This window comes from Agelaius phoeniceus (assembly GCF_051311805.1).
Source record: "Agelaius phoeniceus isolate bAgePho1 chromosome W unlocalized genomic scaffold, bAgePho1.hap1 SUPER_W_unloc_2, whole genome shotgun sequence".
Taxonomy (NCBI): domain Eukaryota; kingdom Metazoa; phylum Chordata; class Aves; order Passeriformes; family Icteridae; genus Agelaius; species Agelaius phoeniceus.
In genome coordinates this window covers 1,716,002-1,731,817 of record NW_027509867.1, presented here as the reverse complement: position 1 = coordinate 1,731,817, position 15,816 = coordinate 1,716,002, and the positions used below count along the sequence as shown (strand labels likewise).

The 15,816-nt window shown below is 53.0% G+C and overlaps 1 protein-coding gene across 1 annotated transcript in view; it reads right to left on the bottom strand.

Moving 5' to 3' along the window:
• Nucleotides 1-15,816, bottom strand: part of LOC143692633 (uncharacterized) — a 133,232-nt gene that overhangs the window by 116,842 nt on the left and 574 nt on the right. The gene's annotated exons all lie outside the window — the stretch shown is intronic.

Here is a 15,816-nt window from a genome sequence, read left to right as displayed (position 1 = left end):
GTGCCCTGCCCCTGATCCCCACAGCCTGTCCTGTTTCCTTCATCCCTGCAGTGCCAGGGACTCCCTGGGACAAGGGAGCTCTGCTCTGGGGATGGAGGGAGGTCCAAGTGCAGCCACTGGAGTGGGAGCCACAACTCATCAGGCTTGTGTCGTCTGGGAGTAAGGAACTGGTGAGACTCAGAGGCACAGAAAGTTTCTCTTCATGGCCAACAGACCATGGCTGAACAGGACACAATTTAATAACACTCATGCTCTTCCCTGAGCTAAGTGTAACGTCCCAGCAGTGCCTGATGAGTGCACCATTCAGAAGTGATTTCCATACTAAAATTAATTTTAGACAAACGTGATCCTGTATTAGATGTAAAAACAATTAAGTTCTTGTATCAGGATGCTCGTCCTGGAGTGGGAGCAAAACAGCTCCAACAATTCCTGATTTGCAAAGCTGTCAGTGGTGGATGGAGAAGGGAGGTCAGGCTGCTCTTGGTGCTGAGGAAATGCTGAAACCAGCCTGACTCATTTCCTCTCCTCCTGTCCTGGCTGATCTCCCCTCTTTCCCCTTCCACCCAGTGGCTTTTGTCTCCCACCAGGCCCCCGGTGAAGAGCCTGGCTCTGTGTTCTCCATCCCCTCCTCGCTGGCACTGCCAGGCTGGGATGAGGAGCCCCTCAGCCTTCCCTGCTCTGGGCTGGACAAGCCCAGCTCCCTCAGCCTCTGCTCACAGCCCAAGGGCTCCAGCCCCACCTTGGAGGCCCTTCCCAGACCCTGCTCCAGCTGCCAGACATCTTTCCTGCCCTGGGCAACCCAACCCAGGCCACAGTGACCTGGAGAATCCCCGTCCTTGATGTCCTGGTCACACAGCCCTGGCCCCTTGTCCCCATGTCAGGCTCTGGGGTGGATCCTGTGGAACATCCTTTGGTGGAGGCTGTGGCTCCAGGTGGGCCGGGGGGATCCCGGGGGACAGGGACCCCGCTGGGCATGGACAGCATTGGACTTGTTGGGAGAAACTGTGAGGGGGAGCTGGGGCCGAGTGACCAACCCAGTGACCTGACACAGCCCTGCTGGGATGGCACACAGCCCTCTGGGATGTCACACAGCCCCTCTGGGATGTCACAGCCTGCTCTGTGATGTCACAGCCCATTCTCTAATGTCACAGAGCTGGTTTCTGATGTCACAGCCAAATCTCTGATGTCATCATCTGCTCTATGATGTCAGAATTCTGCCGTGTGGTGTCACAGATATGGCCTATGATATCATTGCTTCTCCATGACCTCACATCCCCCACTCTGTGATGTCATAGCCCACTCTGTCACCTCATGTTACCAGATGATCAATTGCCTACACCAGGTGAGCTGACACCTGGAGCTACTTCTCCAAAACCCCAGGCCTATGGAAACCACACAAGGCCCATTGTGTGAGAAGGGGAACTGGAAGTTCAGCAGCCCCAGGGTCCTGCCAGCTCAGCCAGGCCCACTGGAATATTGGGGTCCACGACCACCAGGGACCACCAGAGAGGCCCCCCAGGACAGAAGAACACATGGGTAAAGGGAAGGGGAAATATGCTAATGATTTTGGGGAAATTATTATCATATGTATGTTTAGTCCAGGACAATCAATGAATGTGTGTGCAAAATACAGAAAATAAACAGAAACTTTCCTGTACTAAGCCTGCAGGGCTTTGAGAGGAGCTATCCCCTGTGCATCCAGCTGAATAAAGAATGCTGCTTCTTAGTGCTACAGTGGGGTTAAGGAGTTTTCTGTTTTACTGAATTTCTGGTAACATTCCCACTGCCAAGGAAAGCTCTGTCTGCTGCTGTTCACAGACAGAGAAGGGCTGGGGGCAGATGTGGGGCTCAGAGGCTGCCTGGGGCACAGTGACCATGAAATAATCAAGTTTTCAATGTTCTGTGAAAGAAGGAGGGGCAGCAACAAAACTTCTGCACTGGAATTAGGAAGGGCAGACTTTGGCCAATTGAGAATGCTGATTTGGGGAGTATCAAATCAGGTCCTGATTTATTTTAAGAGAAACATCCCTTAAAAACAAAGGGGTCCAGGAAGGACACACATTTCAAGAAAGTAATTTAAGGGGGAAGGAGCAGCCTGTCCCAGTGTGGCAAAAGATGAGCTGGTGAGGAAAAGGACTGGCCTGGCTCCACATGGTGCTTTTGTGGGAACTCGGGAAAGAAAAGGATGCATGGACTTTTGACAGAAGACCAGGCAACATAGGAAGTTTTTAAGGATGATGTTAGGTTATGCAGAAAGAAAAGTTGAGATGTGACTGCTCAATTAGAGCATAACCTGGCCACTTCTGTGAAAAATAATAGAAAATATGACTATAAATAAATTAATAGCAAAACGTGGCACAAGGAGAACCTCTACTCTTTTTTCGAGTGCAGTGGGGAATACAGTAACTAAAGATAAGGAAAAAGCTTAGCTACTTAACACCTTGTTTGTCTCAATTTTCAATATTAGGACAGGTTGTCCTCAGGACAAGTGTTCTCCTGAGCTGGTGGATGGGCACAGGGAGCAGAACAGCCCCCTGGAATCCAGGAGGAAGCAGCTGCTGACCTGCTGAGCCACTCAGATGCTCACAGGTGTATGGGATCAGATGGGATCCATCCCAGGGGGATGAGGGAGCTGGTGGATGAGCTCCCCAAGCTGCTCTCCATCATTTACCATCAGTCCTGGCTCAGCAGGGAGGGCCCAGAGCACTGGAGGTTCCAGTGTGAGCCCATGCACAGGAAGGGCTGGAAGGAGGAGCTGGGGAACTCCAGGCCTGTCAGCCTGACCTGGGTGCCTGGCAAGGTTATGGAACAGATCACCTTGAGTGCCATCCCAGGGCACCCACAGGATGGCCCGGGGATCAGAGCCAGCCAGAGTGGATTTCAATATCTGCACTGATGATCTGGATGAGGGGATTGATTCCAGCATCAGCAAATTTGCAGATGAAACCAAGCTGGGTGTGAGTGTGGATCTGCTGGAGGGTAGGAGGGCTCTGCACAGGGCCCTGGACAGGCTGGATCCAGGGCCCAAATCCAACAAGGTGAGGTTTAACAAGTCCCAGTGCCGGGTCCTGCACTTTGGCCACAACAACCCCTGCAGCACTACAGGCTGGGGACAGAGTGGCTGGAGAGCAGCCAGGCAGAAAGGGACCTGCAGGGACTGATGGACAGCAGGCTGGACATGAGGCAGCAGTGTGCCCAGGTGGGCAAGAAGGCCAATGGCTCCTGGCCTGGCTCAGGAATGGTGTGGCCAGCAGGAGCAGGGCAGGGATTCTTCCCCTGCGCTGGGCACTGGTTGGGCAGCACCTCGAGTGCTGTTTGCAGTTCTGGGCACCCCAATTTAGGAAGGACTTGGAGGGGCTGGATCATGTCCAGAGAAGGGCAACAAGGCTGGGGAGGGGTGTGGAACACAAGTCCTGTGAGGAGAGGCTGAGGGAGCTGGGGTTGTTTATTCTGGAGAAGAGGAGGACCAGGGGAGACAAGGTAATGTCAGGGCACAGGTTGGACTTGATGATCTCCAAGGTATTTCTGAGCCTTGCTGATTCTGGATTCTCTGAAAGCACCCTTGGAGCAGTTGCAGGATGAGCCCTGGGCCTCCTCTTCAGAAGCTCCAGCAGCCCAGGTCCCTCAGCTTCCCCTGGCAGTCCCAAAGCCCATCCTGTCAGTCCTGCAGAGCCTCTGCAGCTCCTCCTCATTGCCCAGAACAGGGAGCCCCAGAGCCAGACACAGCAGCCCAGATGTGCCCCCCTGGCCTGGGGTGCCTCTGGCAAGGGAGCAGCAGCAGGCACTGCAGGAGCCTGCAGACAATTCCTGCAGCACTTGTAGGATGATCCTGCTGCCCAAGGGACATTCCCATGGTGCCAAGTAAGGAACTGCAATGGGGAGTGGGGCCAGAGAGGAAAGGGCAAGCAGGGATGGGCTGTTTGCAGGGGAGGGAACCGGGCTGGGCAGTGGGTAGAAATTTGAAGCAGGAAGAGTGGAGAAAGCAAAGGAGAAGCCAAGGAAATGCTCAGGGTAGTTTGGGGGTGGCTGCCTGGCAGCCCTGGCTCTGAGCAACAGCGTCTGCAGTGGCACAGGAAACTCCCAGCTGATGGGAACAAACTTTCTGGCTGAGTGCAGAGGCCAGGACAAAGCTGAGTGGTTTCCCTGGTTTCCCCCAGGCCTTGCTGGCCCCAGGGGCTGATGGCATTTGTGCTCCCTCAGGTTCATGTCCCCACAGCAACAGCATGGGGGTGCTGGCCCTGCTGTGTGCAATGCAAACAGGGGCTGCTGAGGCAGTGCTGCCGTGTCTGTGCCTGCAAGGATGGGGCACCTGTGTGAGCTGGGGGAGAGGCCAGGGCTGCAGAGGGGGGATGTTGTTGGCAGCTGCATGAGGACGCTCTGGGACGCTGCCCTGGGCTGTGCAGCGCACTGGGCATGGATCAGCCCCTGCTCTGCTGCTCCTTCCCGTCTGCCCCAGGGCCCTTGCAGAGCCCCAGCCATGCTGTTTGCCCCCAGCCTGCCCACGGCCAGCCTGGGGCTGCTGACGGGGGTTTCTGTGCTGAGCATTGGCCTGGCCGTGTTCTTGAGAGAGCCTGGGCAAGGAGCCTGGAGCCCCCAGGGCCTGGCCTGAGGCGTCAGCGCTGCCCCAGCAGTGCCCATGGCCTGTCCCTGCTGCAGCCCCGGCACTGCCACCCCCAGGGCTGTGCCCGGCCCCGAGAGCACTCAGGCCCTGCAGCAACACCAGGGCCACCAGGGCAGCGGGGCAGGGCCACGGCAGCAGCACTGGCAACACCAAGTGCTGCTGCTGCTGCTGCTGGGCACAGCTGCTGGGCCAGCACTGATCTGCCCCAGCTCTGCACACAGACATTGCTGCTGCAGCTCCAGAGAAGGCAACAAAAGGGCACCTCTACAGAAAACTTTGCCAGGGGAGATCCTTTAGCTCCTTTAAAGCCACCGAGAGCACAGCCCCTCATTGACACAGTCTGTGGCCACAGGTAGGTGGAGGGAAACAAAATGAGAAATGGCACAAAGATTGACATTTCTTTGTGGACAAGATTAAAAACCTAAAATAAAAGACACAGAACCTCCAAACTGCAGCCAACGTGTACTATCAAAGATGAGTTTTATTACAAGTGGTTTGCAGAAATTGGCCAGCAGTTTAATGTTCCTGAAACCATCGAGTCATCAGTCTCCACACTGCAGCCTTGAGCTCCTGGTTCTTCAGGCTGTAGATGAGGGGGTTCAGGGCTGGAGGCACCACCGAGTACAGAACTGACAGGGCCAGATCCAGGGATGGGGAGGACATGGAGGGGGGCTTCAAGTAGGCAAATGTCCCAGTGCTAATAAACAGGGTGACCACAGCCAGGTGAGGGAGGCAGGTGGAAAAGGCTTTGTGCCGTCCCTGCTCAGAGGGGATCCTCAGCACAGCCCTGAAGATCTGCACATAGGAGAAAACAATGAACACAAAACAACACAATGAAAAACTGCTAGTAACCACAGTGAGCCCCAGTTCCCTGAGGTTTGAGTGTGAGCAGGAGAGCTTGAGGATCTGAGGGATTTCACAGAAGAACTGGCCCAGGGCATTGCCCTTGCAAAGGGGCAGGGAAAATGTATTGGCTGTGAGCATGAGAGCATTTAGGAAGCCACTGGCCCAGGCAGCTGCTGCCATGTGGGCACAAGCTCTGCTGCCCAGGAGGGTCCCGTAGTGCAGGGGTTTGCAGATGGACACGTAGCGGTCATAGCACATCACGGTCAGGAGATAAAACTCTGTTAGAGCACAGAAAACAAAGAAAAAGACCTGTGCAGCACATGCAGTGTAGGAGATGTTGCTGGTGTCCCAGAGGGAATTGTGCATGGCTTTGGGGACAGTGGTGCAGATGGAGCCCAGGTCAGTGAGGGCCAGGTTGAGCAGGAAGAAGAACATGGGCGTGTGCAGGTGGTGGCCGCAGGCTACGGCGCTGATGATGAGGCCGTTGCCCAGGAGGGCAGCCAGGGAGATGCCCAGCAAGAGGCAGAAGTGCAGGAGCTGCTGCTGCCGCGTGTCTGCCAATGCCAGCAGCAGGAAGTGCCTGATGGAGCTGCTGTTGGACATTTGCTGTGCCTTGGAATAGGGATCTGTAAGAAAAGTAATCATGGAATAGTTGGGTTTGGAGAGGACTTGAAATATCCCAGCACAGCCTGGGGGCACTTTCCCCCCACTGCCTGCCCAGGGCTCTGCTGCCTGGAGCTGTCCCTGCCAGCAGCTGCTTCCCTGTGCCCAGGGCTAGGCCCTGCCAGTGCTGCCAGAGCCCAGCCCAGCCCTGGGGGCTCAGCTCTGCCCTGCAGAGCCCTCCCAGCTCAGGCACTGCCCAGGGGCAGCTCTGGCTCTGCAGGCTCTGATGGCAACGTCAGGGCAACACTGAGGAGGCTGGAAAAGTGACACTGATGCTGGCTCTAAGGGGTCCTGTGGTGATTTCCTTAAGTGCCTGGTTTACTAACATCTGAGAGAAAATATTTTTATTTTTCTCAACATGATCTGAGAGATGAATATCTATGTGCAATATCCCATCCAGCAGGCAACCCAGAGCAGTAGATTAAGAAAACAGGATTTCCCCTTTCATGCAGCCCCTGCCTTGCTATGCTCCCTGTTTAATCTACTTGAAAATGTTCTGCAGTTAAATGCCATGCTGGGAGCAGTCCTGAACAATGCAGCATCCTCCCCACACAAGGAGAACACTTCCAAGCCTCACCAGCTGTCTCCTGCCACCCAGATCTTGTCCCCAGTGCTGGGAGCAGCTGCCAGGGCTGGCTGAGAGCTGTCCCTGGCAGGCAGCAGAGTCCCTGCCCCAGCACAGCGCCCTGGGCTGCAGGACCCTGCTCTGCAGGACAGCCCTGGGCACCCCTGGCTGCTCTGCACAAGAGACAAGCAGAGAATGTACTCACAGGCTCTGCAGGCATTGGCATGTTCCAGCTTGAGGAGATGGCTCCAGGAGCTGCAGCTGCATTGTCCTGCAGCCAGAGGTTCCTGTGCCAAGGGCTGGCAGTGATTGTGCCCCAGGCACTTCTCAGCCCCTTCCCGGCCTTGACTGATTGAAGCTCTCTGTTCCTCTGTGCTGTGCCCGGGCTGGCTGCAGGCAGTGCCCCAGCCCTGCTGGGCTGGCACAAGAGCTGCTCATCAAGAGAAATGTGCTTTTGAAGCTGTTCTTGGTGACCAGGAGCTGCCTCTGGGCCAGGAGCCCAGCCCAGCTCAGCAGCACAGACACAGCACAAGGACTTTAATCAGCCTCTGGGGCTTTGTGCTCAGGCCCTGAGCATCAGTCCCTGAGAGGGAGCTGAAGAAACCTCTCCAGAACTCCAAGGCAGAATCCAACTCCAAACTTTCTTGGACTTTTAATGGGTCCCAGTGAGGGACACGACTGAGCAAGTGTCCCCAGGCCCCAGGCAGAGCAGAGAACTGCAGGCAGTGATGACAGGTGGGGACAAAGAGAAGCCAAGTCTTGGTGCCCTGGGGCACAGCAGGGTCTGTGCCAGCAAGGGCTGGGAGGAGACACCTTGTCCTGAGGCCCTGGGGCCTCCTGGCACAGCCCCAGCCAGGCTGGGCACTGTCAGCCCCTTGTGCTGCCCTCAGCATCCCCCCCTAGCCCACATCCCAGTGGCCTCAAGGATCTGCTGCAAGGAGTCCCTGGGGAGCCTTGCTCAGCAATGGCCCTGGGGGCTCCTTCATGCTCCCTGCAGGGACTGCAGGTTTTTCAAAGGACTTTGGCTTTGGCTTTTGCCTTGGAATCTCTGAGAGGTTTGTGCAATAATGGCCTCCAATTATCTGCTGTAATTAGTCCCTGGAGAGCCTTTGTCAGTAACAACACTCAGTGGGGATCATTAATGCTTCAGGGTACTCCAGTTATTTTAAGGTACTTTGTGTTGCCCTTTTGATACAGACTCTGTGAGAGGTTTGTGCAATCATGGCCCCAATTATCTGCTTTAACGAATCCCTGGAGAGCTTTGTACTGACACTCAGTGGGGCTCATTAATGCCTTGAGATACTCAAGGTTTTTCAGGTACTTTATGGATTTAAGAATACTTTTAGGTACTTTAAAGGATTTTCCTTCCCACACTGAGTCTCTGGGAGGTTTTTGGGCCATCCTGGCCTCCAGTTCTCTCCTCCAAGGAGTCCATGAGGAGCCAGTGTTGGGTATCTTCCCCCTTTCTGTTTTAACACAAAGATGGAACTGAAAGTATTTTGTAAGACTTTCTAAAAGCATCCAAACAAACATGGGACAATTAACAATACAACAACAACCAATAAGAGAATTATAAGTTCTGTTTCAGCTCGACATCATCCAACCCTTTAGTCCCTTGGATTGGAAGAGTTCATTGAACCAGTCTTTGTTTTCCACTTGAAGCTTCTTGAACCCTTCCTTCAGTACCTGAATGCTCTTGTGGATTGACTCGCTGTGGCTGGAGAGGTTCATGCAGCACATGCCCTCAGAGTCTACACAGCCCATGTGCCCAGAGTAAAAACTCTATCACTGTTCTGCAAGGTGGCGTGTCTGATGGTCTCTGTGTCTGAGAGCAGCCACTCAATGTGAGGGAGGCAGCATTGGTTTGCTTACTCAACAGGCACCCAGGATGGTCTGATTGTCCTAAAGCTTTAGCTGCAGCCACCCAAGGTAGTCCAAATTGGGGGTGCTACCATCCTAAACCTGGATTAAAGTTTTCAAAGCCATCTCTTTGATATCATCCAATACTTCTCTGGGGATACCTGCTGCTTGATCATCTGGTAGGCTGTGTTGTCCTTCTCCAGCTGGATGGTTGATTGTCAATTCCGCCGTTGCCTCATTATTAGCATAGTCTGCTATTAATTGATTTAGTAAACACTTCCATCCCCCTTCCCACAGGGTGTATTCTGTAGGTGACAACAACATGGTCATAATATATTTTAAATCATAGGGGGTTAAGACATGTGCTGTAAACATGGCCCTCATTAGGCCATTAAAACAAGGTAAGTCCTTCCTATGATCTTTAGCTGCCCTACACAGATCCTTGTTTTCCCCGTAAACCAATGGTTGATACCTGGGATTCTGCCTCATTCTTTCATAACATACGGGGGCAATAAGTAATTTCGAGACTATTTGCAGGTCTTCTTCCTTTCACAGGGATATTCTGGGATTGAGGGGCGAGGTGGCTCTGGGGAATCCAAACTGTCTTCTGGGGAGGAAGAATAACTTGGAGCAAAAACATTCAGATTAGAAATAGTGTGACAGTTGGGCTTAGTATTGTTGACCATGGGGTTATATTGTTGCCAGAGGGTGAGGCAAAGGGCGCTGCCATTTTGTCAGGTGTTGGGGAGAAAGGGCCTTGATTTAGGATGGCGGACTTCCAGGCTGGTCTTCTGGAGCATGGCTCAGGGTGGAGGTGGAATGATTGACAGTGGGGGCGTGACCCGCAGTTGTGGGGGTGGAGTCTGGAGGTTCGTTCAGGGCGGAAGAGAAGGTTGTGTAGCAGGAAGTGGAGGAGCCAAGATGGAGGGAGGATGGTCGGGCTCCTGAGCCACATTCAGGCTCCTTCCATCTTGAGTCTCCAGGGCATGTTGCTCCAAGACAGCGTGGCCATTGCCATCTTGGACCATCGTGGAAGGTCTGAGAAAGGCAGGTTTGAGGGGAGGTCCCAGGTTAGGAGTGACCAACGGATTGAGTTTTCAACCCACTGCTTTCTGGTGAAGGGTGGTGTGGTAGATGGGGAGCATGGGGGCTGAAATGGGGTCCCTTTTGATTGAAAGTTGTACAGTTAACTCTCATGAGTCCCAAAATTCTGTGGTATGGATTTCATCAGGAAAGGCCTCTGGAAAATTTTTAATGATCCACCTCATAATTGATTTTAATTTCTTCTTTGAAAATATTTGGTCATGATCAGTGAGAATTACTTAAAGCATCCATATATGCTTCTTTCTACTTTGGACATCTGGCTGCCCATTTTTCTCTTTCTCTGCCTCATGGGGAAGAGCCATCAGAACACCCCAAATCAATTATGGGACATGGGTGCTTATTGTACAAACACAGTGGCAAAATGGGCAATAAATGTCTTGCATTTCCCCAAACCCATCTGTAATCCTACACAGGTGAAACCGTTCTGGTCCCTGCCAATCCTGGGCAAGGTCCCTTGAAGCAGCGATGAATCCACTGGACCTGGCACAATCCAAAATCCCAGGGAGCCCTGGCCTATCCATCAGCTAACCCCAGCTGACGTGACTGACACAGGGAGCCCTGAGTGTCCTGGTCCCTGTTCGGGCGCCAAAGGTAACAATGAGGGTGGCTGTGACAAACCTCTCTGGTTCCCTGACTTCAGGGCGAGGATGGCAAAAATGAAAAGGAGAAGGATCAATGGAGTTGTTTAAAAGGAACTTTAATAACAGGGTGAAAAACAATAAACATGGAGAAGGCGAGCACAGTATGAGGAGCAGGATCCAAAGACCCGAGACAAAGGGGAAGCAACAACATGTACACCTGGGGGTAGAACACTCTAGAACAATAACCCTATAGGGGAAACAAGTAACCAATAGGGGAATAGAACTTGGACAACTTAGCATAGCAACACTAAAGGCTAATGGGAGAACTTTCAAGCTCACCTTAATTTAAACAAATGATTCCCAGGGCTTGAAACTCACGCCCAATTCTTTTGGGGTAAAATCTGTCTGACTCTGAGTTACAGCTGGGCTAACTGCCACACTGCTGCTTTGCTCTGACCCCTTGGGACCATGCAGCCCAATAGAGCCACAGGGATGTCCTGGGTTCCACGAGGCCCCACAGTGTCACAATGGTCCCTTGGATCCATGGTGCTCTGCAGTGTCACAATGGCCCCTTCATTTCACAAGGCTCCCAAGTGTCACATTGGTCTCCACAGGAAGGAAACCACAGAGCCCTCGTGTTTCAGGAGCTGATGAACAGCAACCACCAGAGGCCAAGGCAAGCCTGACCTGTCTGTCCTGGCAGGTTTGCTTGGAGCAGCCCTTGGATATTCAAAATTATGAATGTGGAATCCTAATATCAGACATTTGTGCCTGGAGAAGGATGATTTTTCCATACAAAGAAAAGCAGAGAGCCCTTTCCAGTGTTTGGAAAACAGGTGAGTTCTGGCACTCAGGAGTTAAAGACAAGACAGACCTGTCTGTCTTTGCAGCTTTTGTCCTGCAGTAAACCTTGGATACACAGAAATTTGGAGGTGGAATCCTAAATTTGGCCATGGATGCCTGGAAAAAATGGACAGTTCTTTTCCATAAAAAGAAGAGCCCAGAGCCCCCAGTGTTTCAGGGGCAGATGGGAGTGGCCTTCCACATTCCAAGGTCACCCAAGGCCTGCCAGGTGACCCCTGGGAGGCCAAGGCAGCCACACCTATTTCATGCTCCCTTGGTTCCACAGGGCCCTGCAGTGTCACAATGGCTCCTTGCTTCCATGATGCCCTCAGGTGTCATAATGGCCCCTTGATTACACAAGTCCTTAAGGATCTTAATGGTCTCCCTTGTTCCACAAGGCCTCACTGTGTCCTAATGGTCTTTGGGTTCCATGAAGCCTCGCTGTGTCCAATGGCCCCTTGGTTCCACTGGGTCCAGTAGTGCAACAATGATCCCCTTGTTTCCACAACTTCCCATAGCGTCACAATGGCCCCTTCCTTCCATGAGGCCCCACAGTGTCACAAGGGTCTCCATTATTCCATGGGGCCTTACAATGCCACAATGCTCTCCATGGATCCACGGTGCCCTGCAGGATCACAACAGCCCTTTGGCTCCATGAGACCCTGAAATGCAGCAATGGCCTCTTGGTTCCACAAAGCCCTGCTGCTTCACACTGGCCCCTTGGGACCATGCGGCCCAACAGAGCCACAAAGATGTCCTTGGTTCCATGAGGCCCCACAGTGTCACAGTGGCCCCTTGGATCCATGGTACCCTGCAGGGTCACAATGTTCCCCTTGGTTCCACAAGTTCCTACAGTGTAATCGGTTCCACAAGGGCCTGCAGTGTCACCATGGCCCATTGGTTCCACAATGCCCCGCAGTGTCACAATGGTCTCCATAGGAAGGAAACAAGTGAGCCCCAGTGGTGCAGGGGCAGATGAGAGGCAGACACCAGAGGCCAAGGTTGGCCAGACTTGACTGTATGGGCAGATTCTTTCTGGGAATAACCCTTGGATATAGGGAATTTTACACAGAATCCCAATTTTGGCCATGGGTGCCTAGACAAGAAAGACAGTTCTTTCCCATAGGAATAAAAGAAAAGAGCACCAGTGCTTCACGGTCAGATGGGAAGTGGCCCCTGACATGTCAAATTCAGTGGGACCTGTCAGACAGCCCCCAGGAGGCCAAACCAGGCAGACCTGTTCCATGGATTTCATGGGTCCTAACACTGTCACAATGGTCTCCTTGATTCCATGAGGTCTGGCAATGTCACAATGGCTTCTTGGTTTCATGAGCCCCAACAGAGTCACAAGGGTCCATTGGCCCCACGCAGCCCCGCTGTGAAACAATGGCTCCTTGTTTCTATTTTAAATCAATCACAATCAAACCACAGTTTATCATTGATCCTTGCTTCCATAGGGGCCATGATTTGCACAATGGTCTCCTTGATTCCATGATTCCTGGATTGCACAGTCTCACCATAGTTTCCTTGGATCTCCATTGTCACAACTGAGCCATGGCTCCATGAGGTTCTGTAGTGTCACCGTGGTGGCTGTCAGAGGCTGGATGAGATCCATGTCCCGAGACACCTTGGGATGCTCGGAATGCCCGTGTGGGGCCAGGGCTGGGTCAGGCCTTGGTTTGTGGTGGGACAGAGCCCCACCCCCAGCCCAGGCCTGGCAGAGCTGTCAATCACACAGCAGGGGCGGTGCTAACCCAGCTCTGATTGGCCCAGCTGTCAATCAATCAATCACACAGCAGCAGCTGGTGCTACCCTGGCTCTGATTGGACAAGCAACTGGCAGTCCCACTCCAGGGGCGGGGCCATGAAGGCCCAGGGGGTTAAAAGCCGGAGCGCGAGGCCAGCCCAGGGTCTGGATCCTGCCTTCTGCTGGGGTTCCTCTGTTGGTGATGCTGGAACCCCAGCAGTTGGTACCCATGTGCGTGTCTTTCTCTGGATCTTCTGTCTTTCTGTTGTTCTCTATTTCTTCTCCTTCTAATTCTACTTACATGGAACATTTTTGGGTAATTTCACATGTTAAGGGTTAAAGGATTTTACGTTAAATGTGTGGGAATCCAGGGCACAGGGAATATTTCTCTGTCTTCTCTGAGGAGTCCTGACCCCCAGAGAAACACTGCCTTTAACCTTCGCCAATGGAGAGGACTTTCAGGACTTTGAGACAGATTAGAATTTACCAAAGTGTGAAATAGATTAGAGGGTAGTACAGCATGTCACTTGGGTGAGAAATTTAGGTTTTAGGATTTTTAGTATGGTGCAGATAAGAAGCAAGTCGGAGGAATTTGGGTGCAGTCCTTGTCTTCTTCTTCATCTACTCCATTTTCTGCAGTGTTGGTGGCACAGGGTCATTGGTCAAGGAAAGCACAGTGCAGAGGTCATGTGGACAGTCAAGGGATGAGTTATTGGTAGATAAGTAGAAATAATGTAGGTTTTAAAAGTTAATTGGATGAGACAACTTTCAAAGACCTTGAAACTGTACCTTTCAGAGCCATTTTGCGGTCTTTCTCCAGCAGGCTGAGCCTGCTGTGCACAGCATGCAAAACTTTATATAAGATAACAATAAACAAGAAGCTGAAGACTGAAAAAGTCCCATGCATCTCCTTTTACCTGGCACAGAACTGCTATAGGAGGGTTTCCTCCATTCAGGGAGCCTCCAGAAAGGCCCTAAATAAAACAAACATCAATAACTGGTGCCCTGACAATGTTTGTAATAAGTTGGCTTTTTTCCGTAAAGTTGTTTACTGAAGGGTGTTGTCTTAATTGGCCAATCATGTGAAATGTGTTGATTAAAGGACCAGTAAGGTCCACCTGTAGCAAACCAAGGCCTAAAAGAAGAGGATTGAAAAAACAGGTGGCTTTCAGCCCTTAGCCTTCTGATCTGAGTCTGTGTCATCTCTGACTCAATGGTGACATTTGGGGATCTATGGGGGGTAACTGGGGCTCCTTTCTATACCTCGTGACCCAACAGGAGCTTCTCTAATAAACACTGCCTGAAGCTCCCACTGTGCCCATGGCAGGAACCCCTGTGAGTGTCTGGGCCATCCCGGCTCTTTGGCAGCCTGGGAACTCCTGGGATGTCACCGTGGAGCCCCCATGAGTGCCGGTGACAGATCGGTGCCTTTGCAGCCCAAGGTGCCCTGGGATGTCACCATGGAATGGCTGTGACTGCCTCTGACCACAGGGCTCTTTACCATCCCCAGAAAGCCCTGGGAGGTCTCCATGGAGCCCCTGTCCCTGCCTGTGACATTCCAGCTCTGGAACAGCCTGGAGACTCTTGGAAAGTCCCCATGAGGGAAAGTCCCCTCTTAGGCCTGTGATAAATCTGATCCTTAGCAGGCAACCATCACCAACTCCCTGTTGCTATGGTCAGTTTCCATAGCAACCATCACCAGGCCCCTGTTGCTATGGTCAGTTTCCATGGCAACCATCCCCAGCCCCCTGTTGCTATGCTCAGTCCCTTGGCAGCTCCATGGAGACCCCATGCCAGGGGTGGTTGCCATGGACACCAGCTCAGGCCTGCAGCCAGAGCCCGTTGCCATGGCAACCATTGGCAGCCCCATCCCCAGGCTGATGGGATCCCAGAAGCACAGAATTGGCTGAGCTGGGAGGGACCCATCAGGATCCTCCAGTCCAACTGCTGGCCCTGCACAGGACACCCCAACAATGCCAGCCTGGGCCTGGCAGCACTGGCCAAATGCTGCTGCAGCTCAGAGAGCCCTGGAGCTGGGACCCTTCCCTGGGGAGCCTGGCCAGGGCCCCAGCAGCCTCTGGCCAAAAACCTTTTCCTGACATCCAAGCTGAGCCTGCCCCGACTCAGCTGCAGCCGCTCCCTCCACTCCTGTCCCTGGGCACCAGAGGGAAGAGGTTCCCACAGCCCCAGCCAGGGACCCGCTCCCAAGGCTGCTGCCATGGCCACCAGGGCTGCCATCAGCTGGGATGCTCAGTTTCCACGGGCCGGGCTACAGGAATGGGATTCCCCAATTTCCTGCTCCCGCTAAAACCGCGCTGCCCTCGCTGCCCTCCTGCCTCCCATGGAAAGCAAAAAAGGCAAAGATCCCGGGCTGGGATAAGAACAATTTATTGGGAACAGCAACGAGATAAGGAACAAAGGGGACAGAAACAATATTGATAACAGAAGGGATAAATAAAACTTTGACAGGGACAACTACAACACAACTGACTGTCTCTTCCCAGCCACAATTTTCCCTGTCTGGAAAGGACACCCTTTTCCTCAGGGAGAGAGAGAGAGAGAGAGAGACCCTTTCCTGCCCCTGGCAATGACCTGAGGTGGGAGTGACTGTAATGACAGGGCCATGGACAGACCCTCATGTTCTTCCATCCCACATCAGGTCATTGGCAGGGGCAGGAAAAGAAACAGGTGACTTCCCAGCATGGATCACAGGGAACATGGATCACCAGGGCTCTTTCCAATGTGTGTTCTCCCATGGGGGATGATGCTGGAGTGGTGCATGAAGCTGTTCCTGCAATCGAGGCACTTGCAGGGCTTCATTTACTGGTGGCTCCGTTGGTGTCTTGTCAAGTGAGAGCTGCTGGTGAAGCTCTTCCCACACTGGGGACACTCGTAGGGCCTCTCCCCAGTGTGGATGCGTTGGTGGATGATGAGGGTGGAGCTGCAGCTGAAGCCCTTCCCACACTCCCCACACTCATAGGGCCATT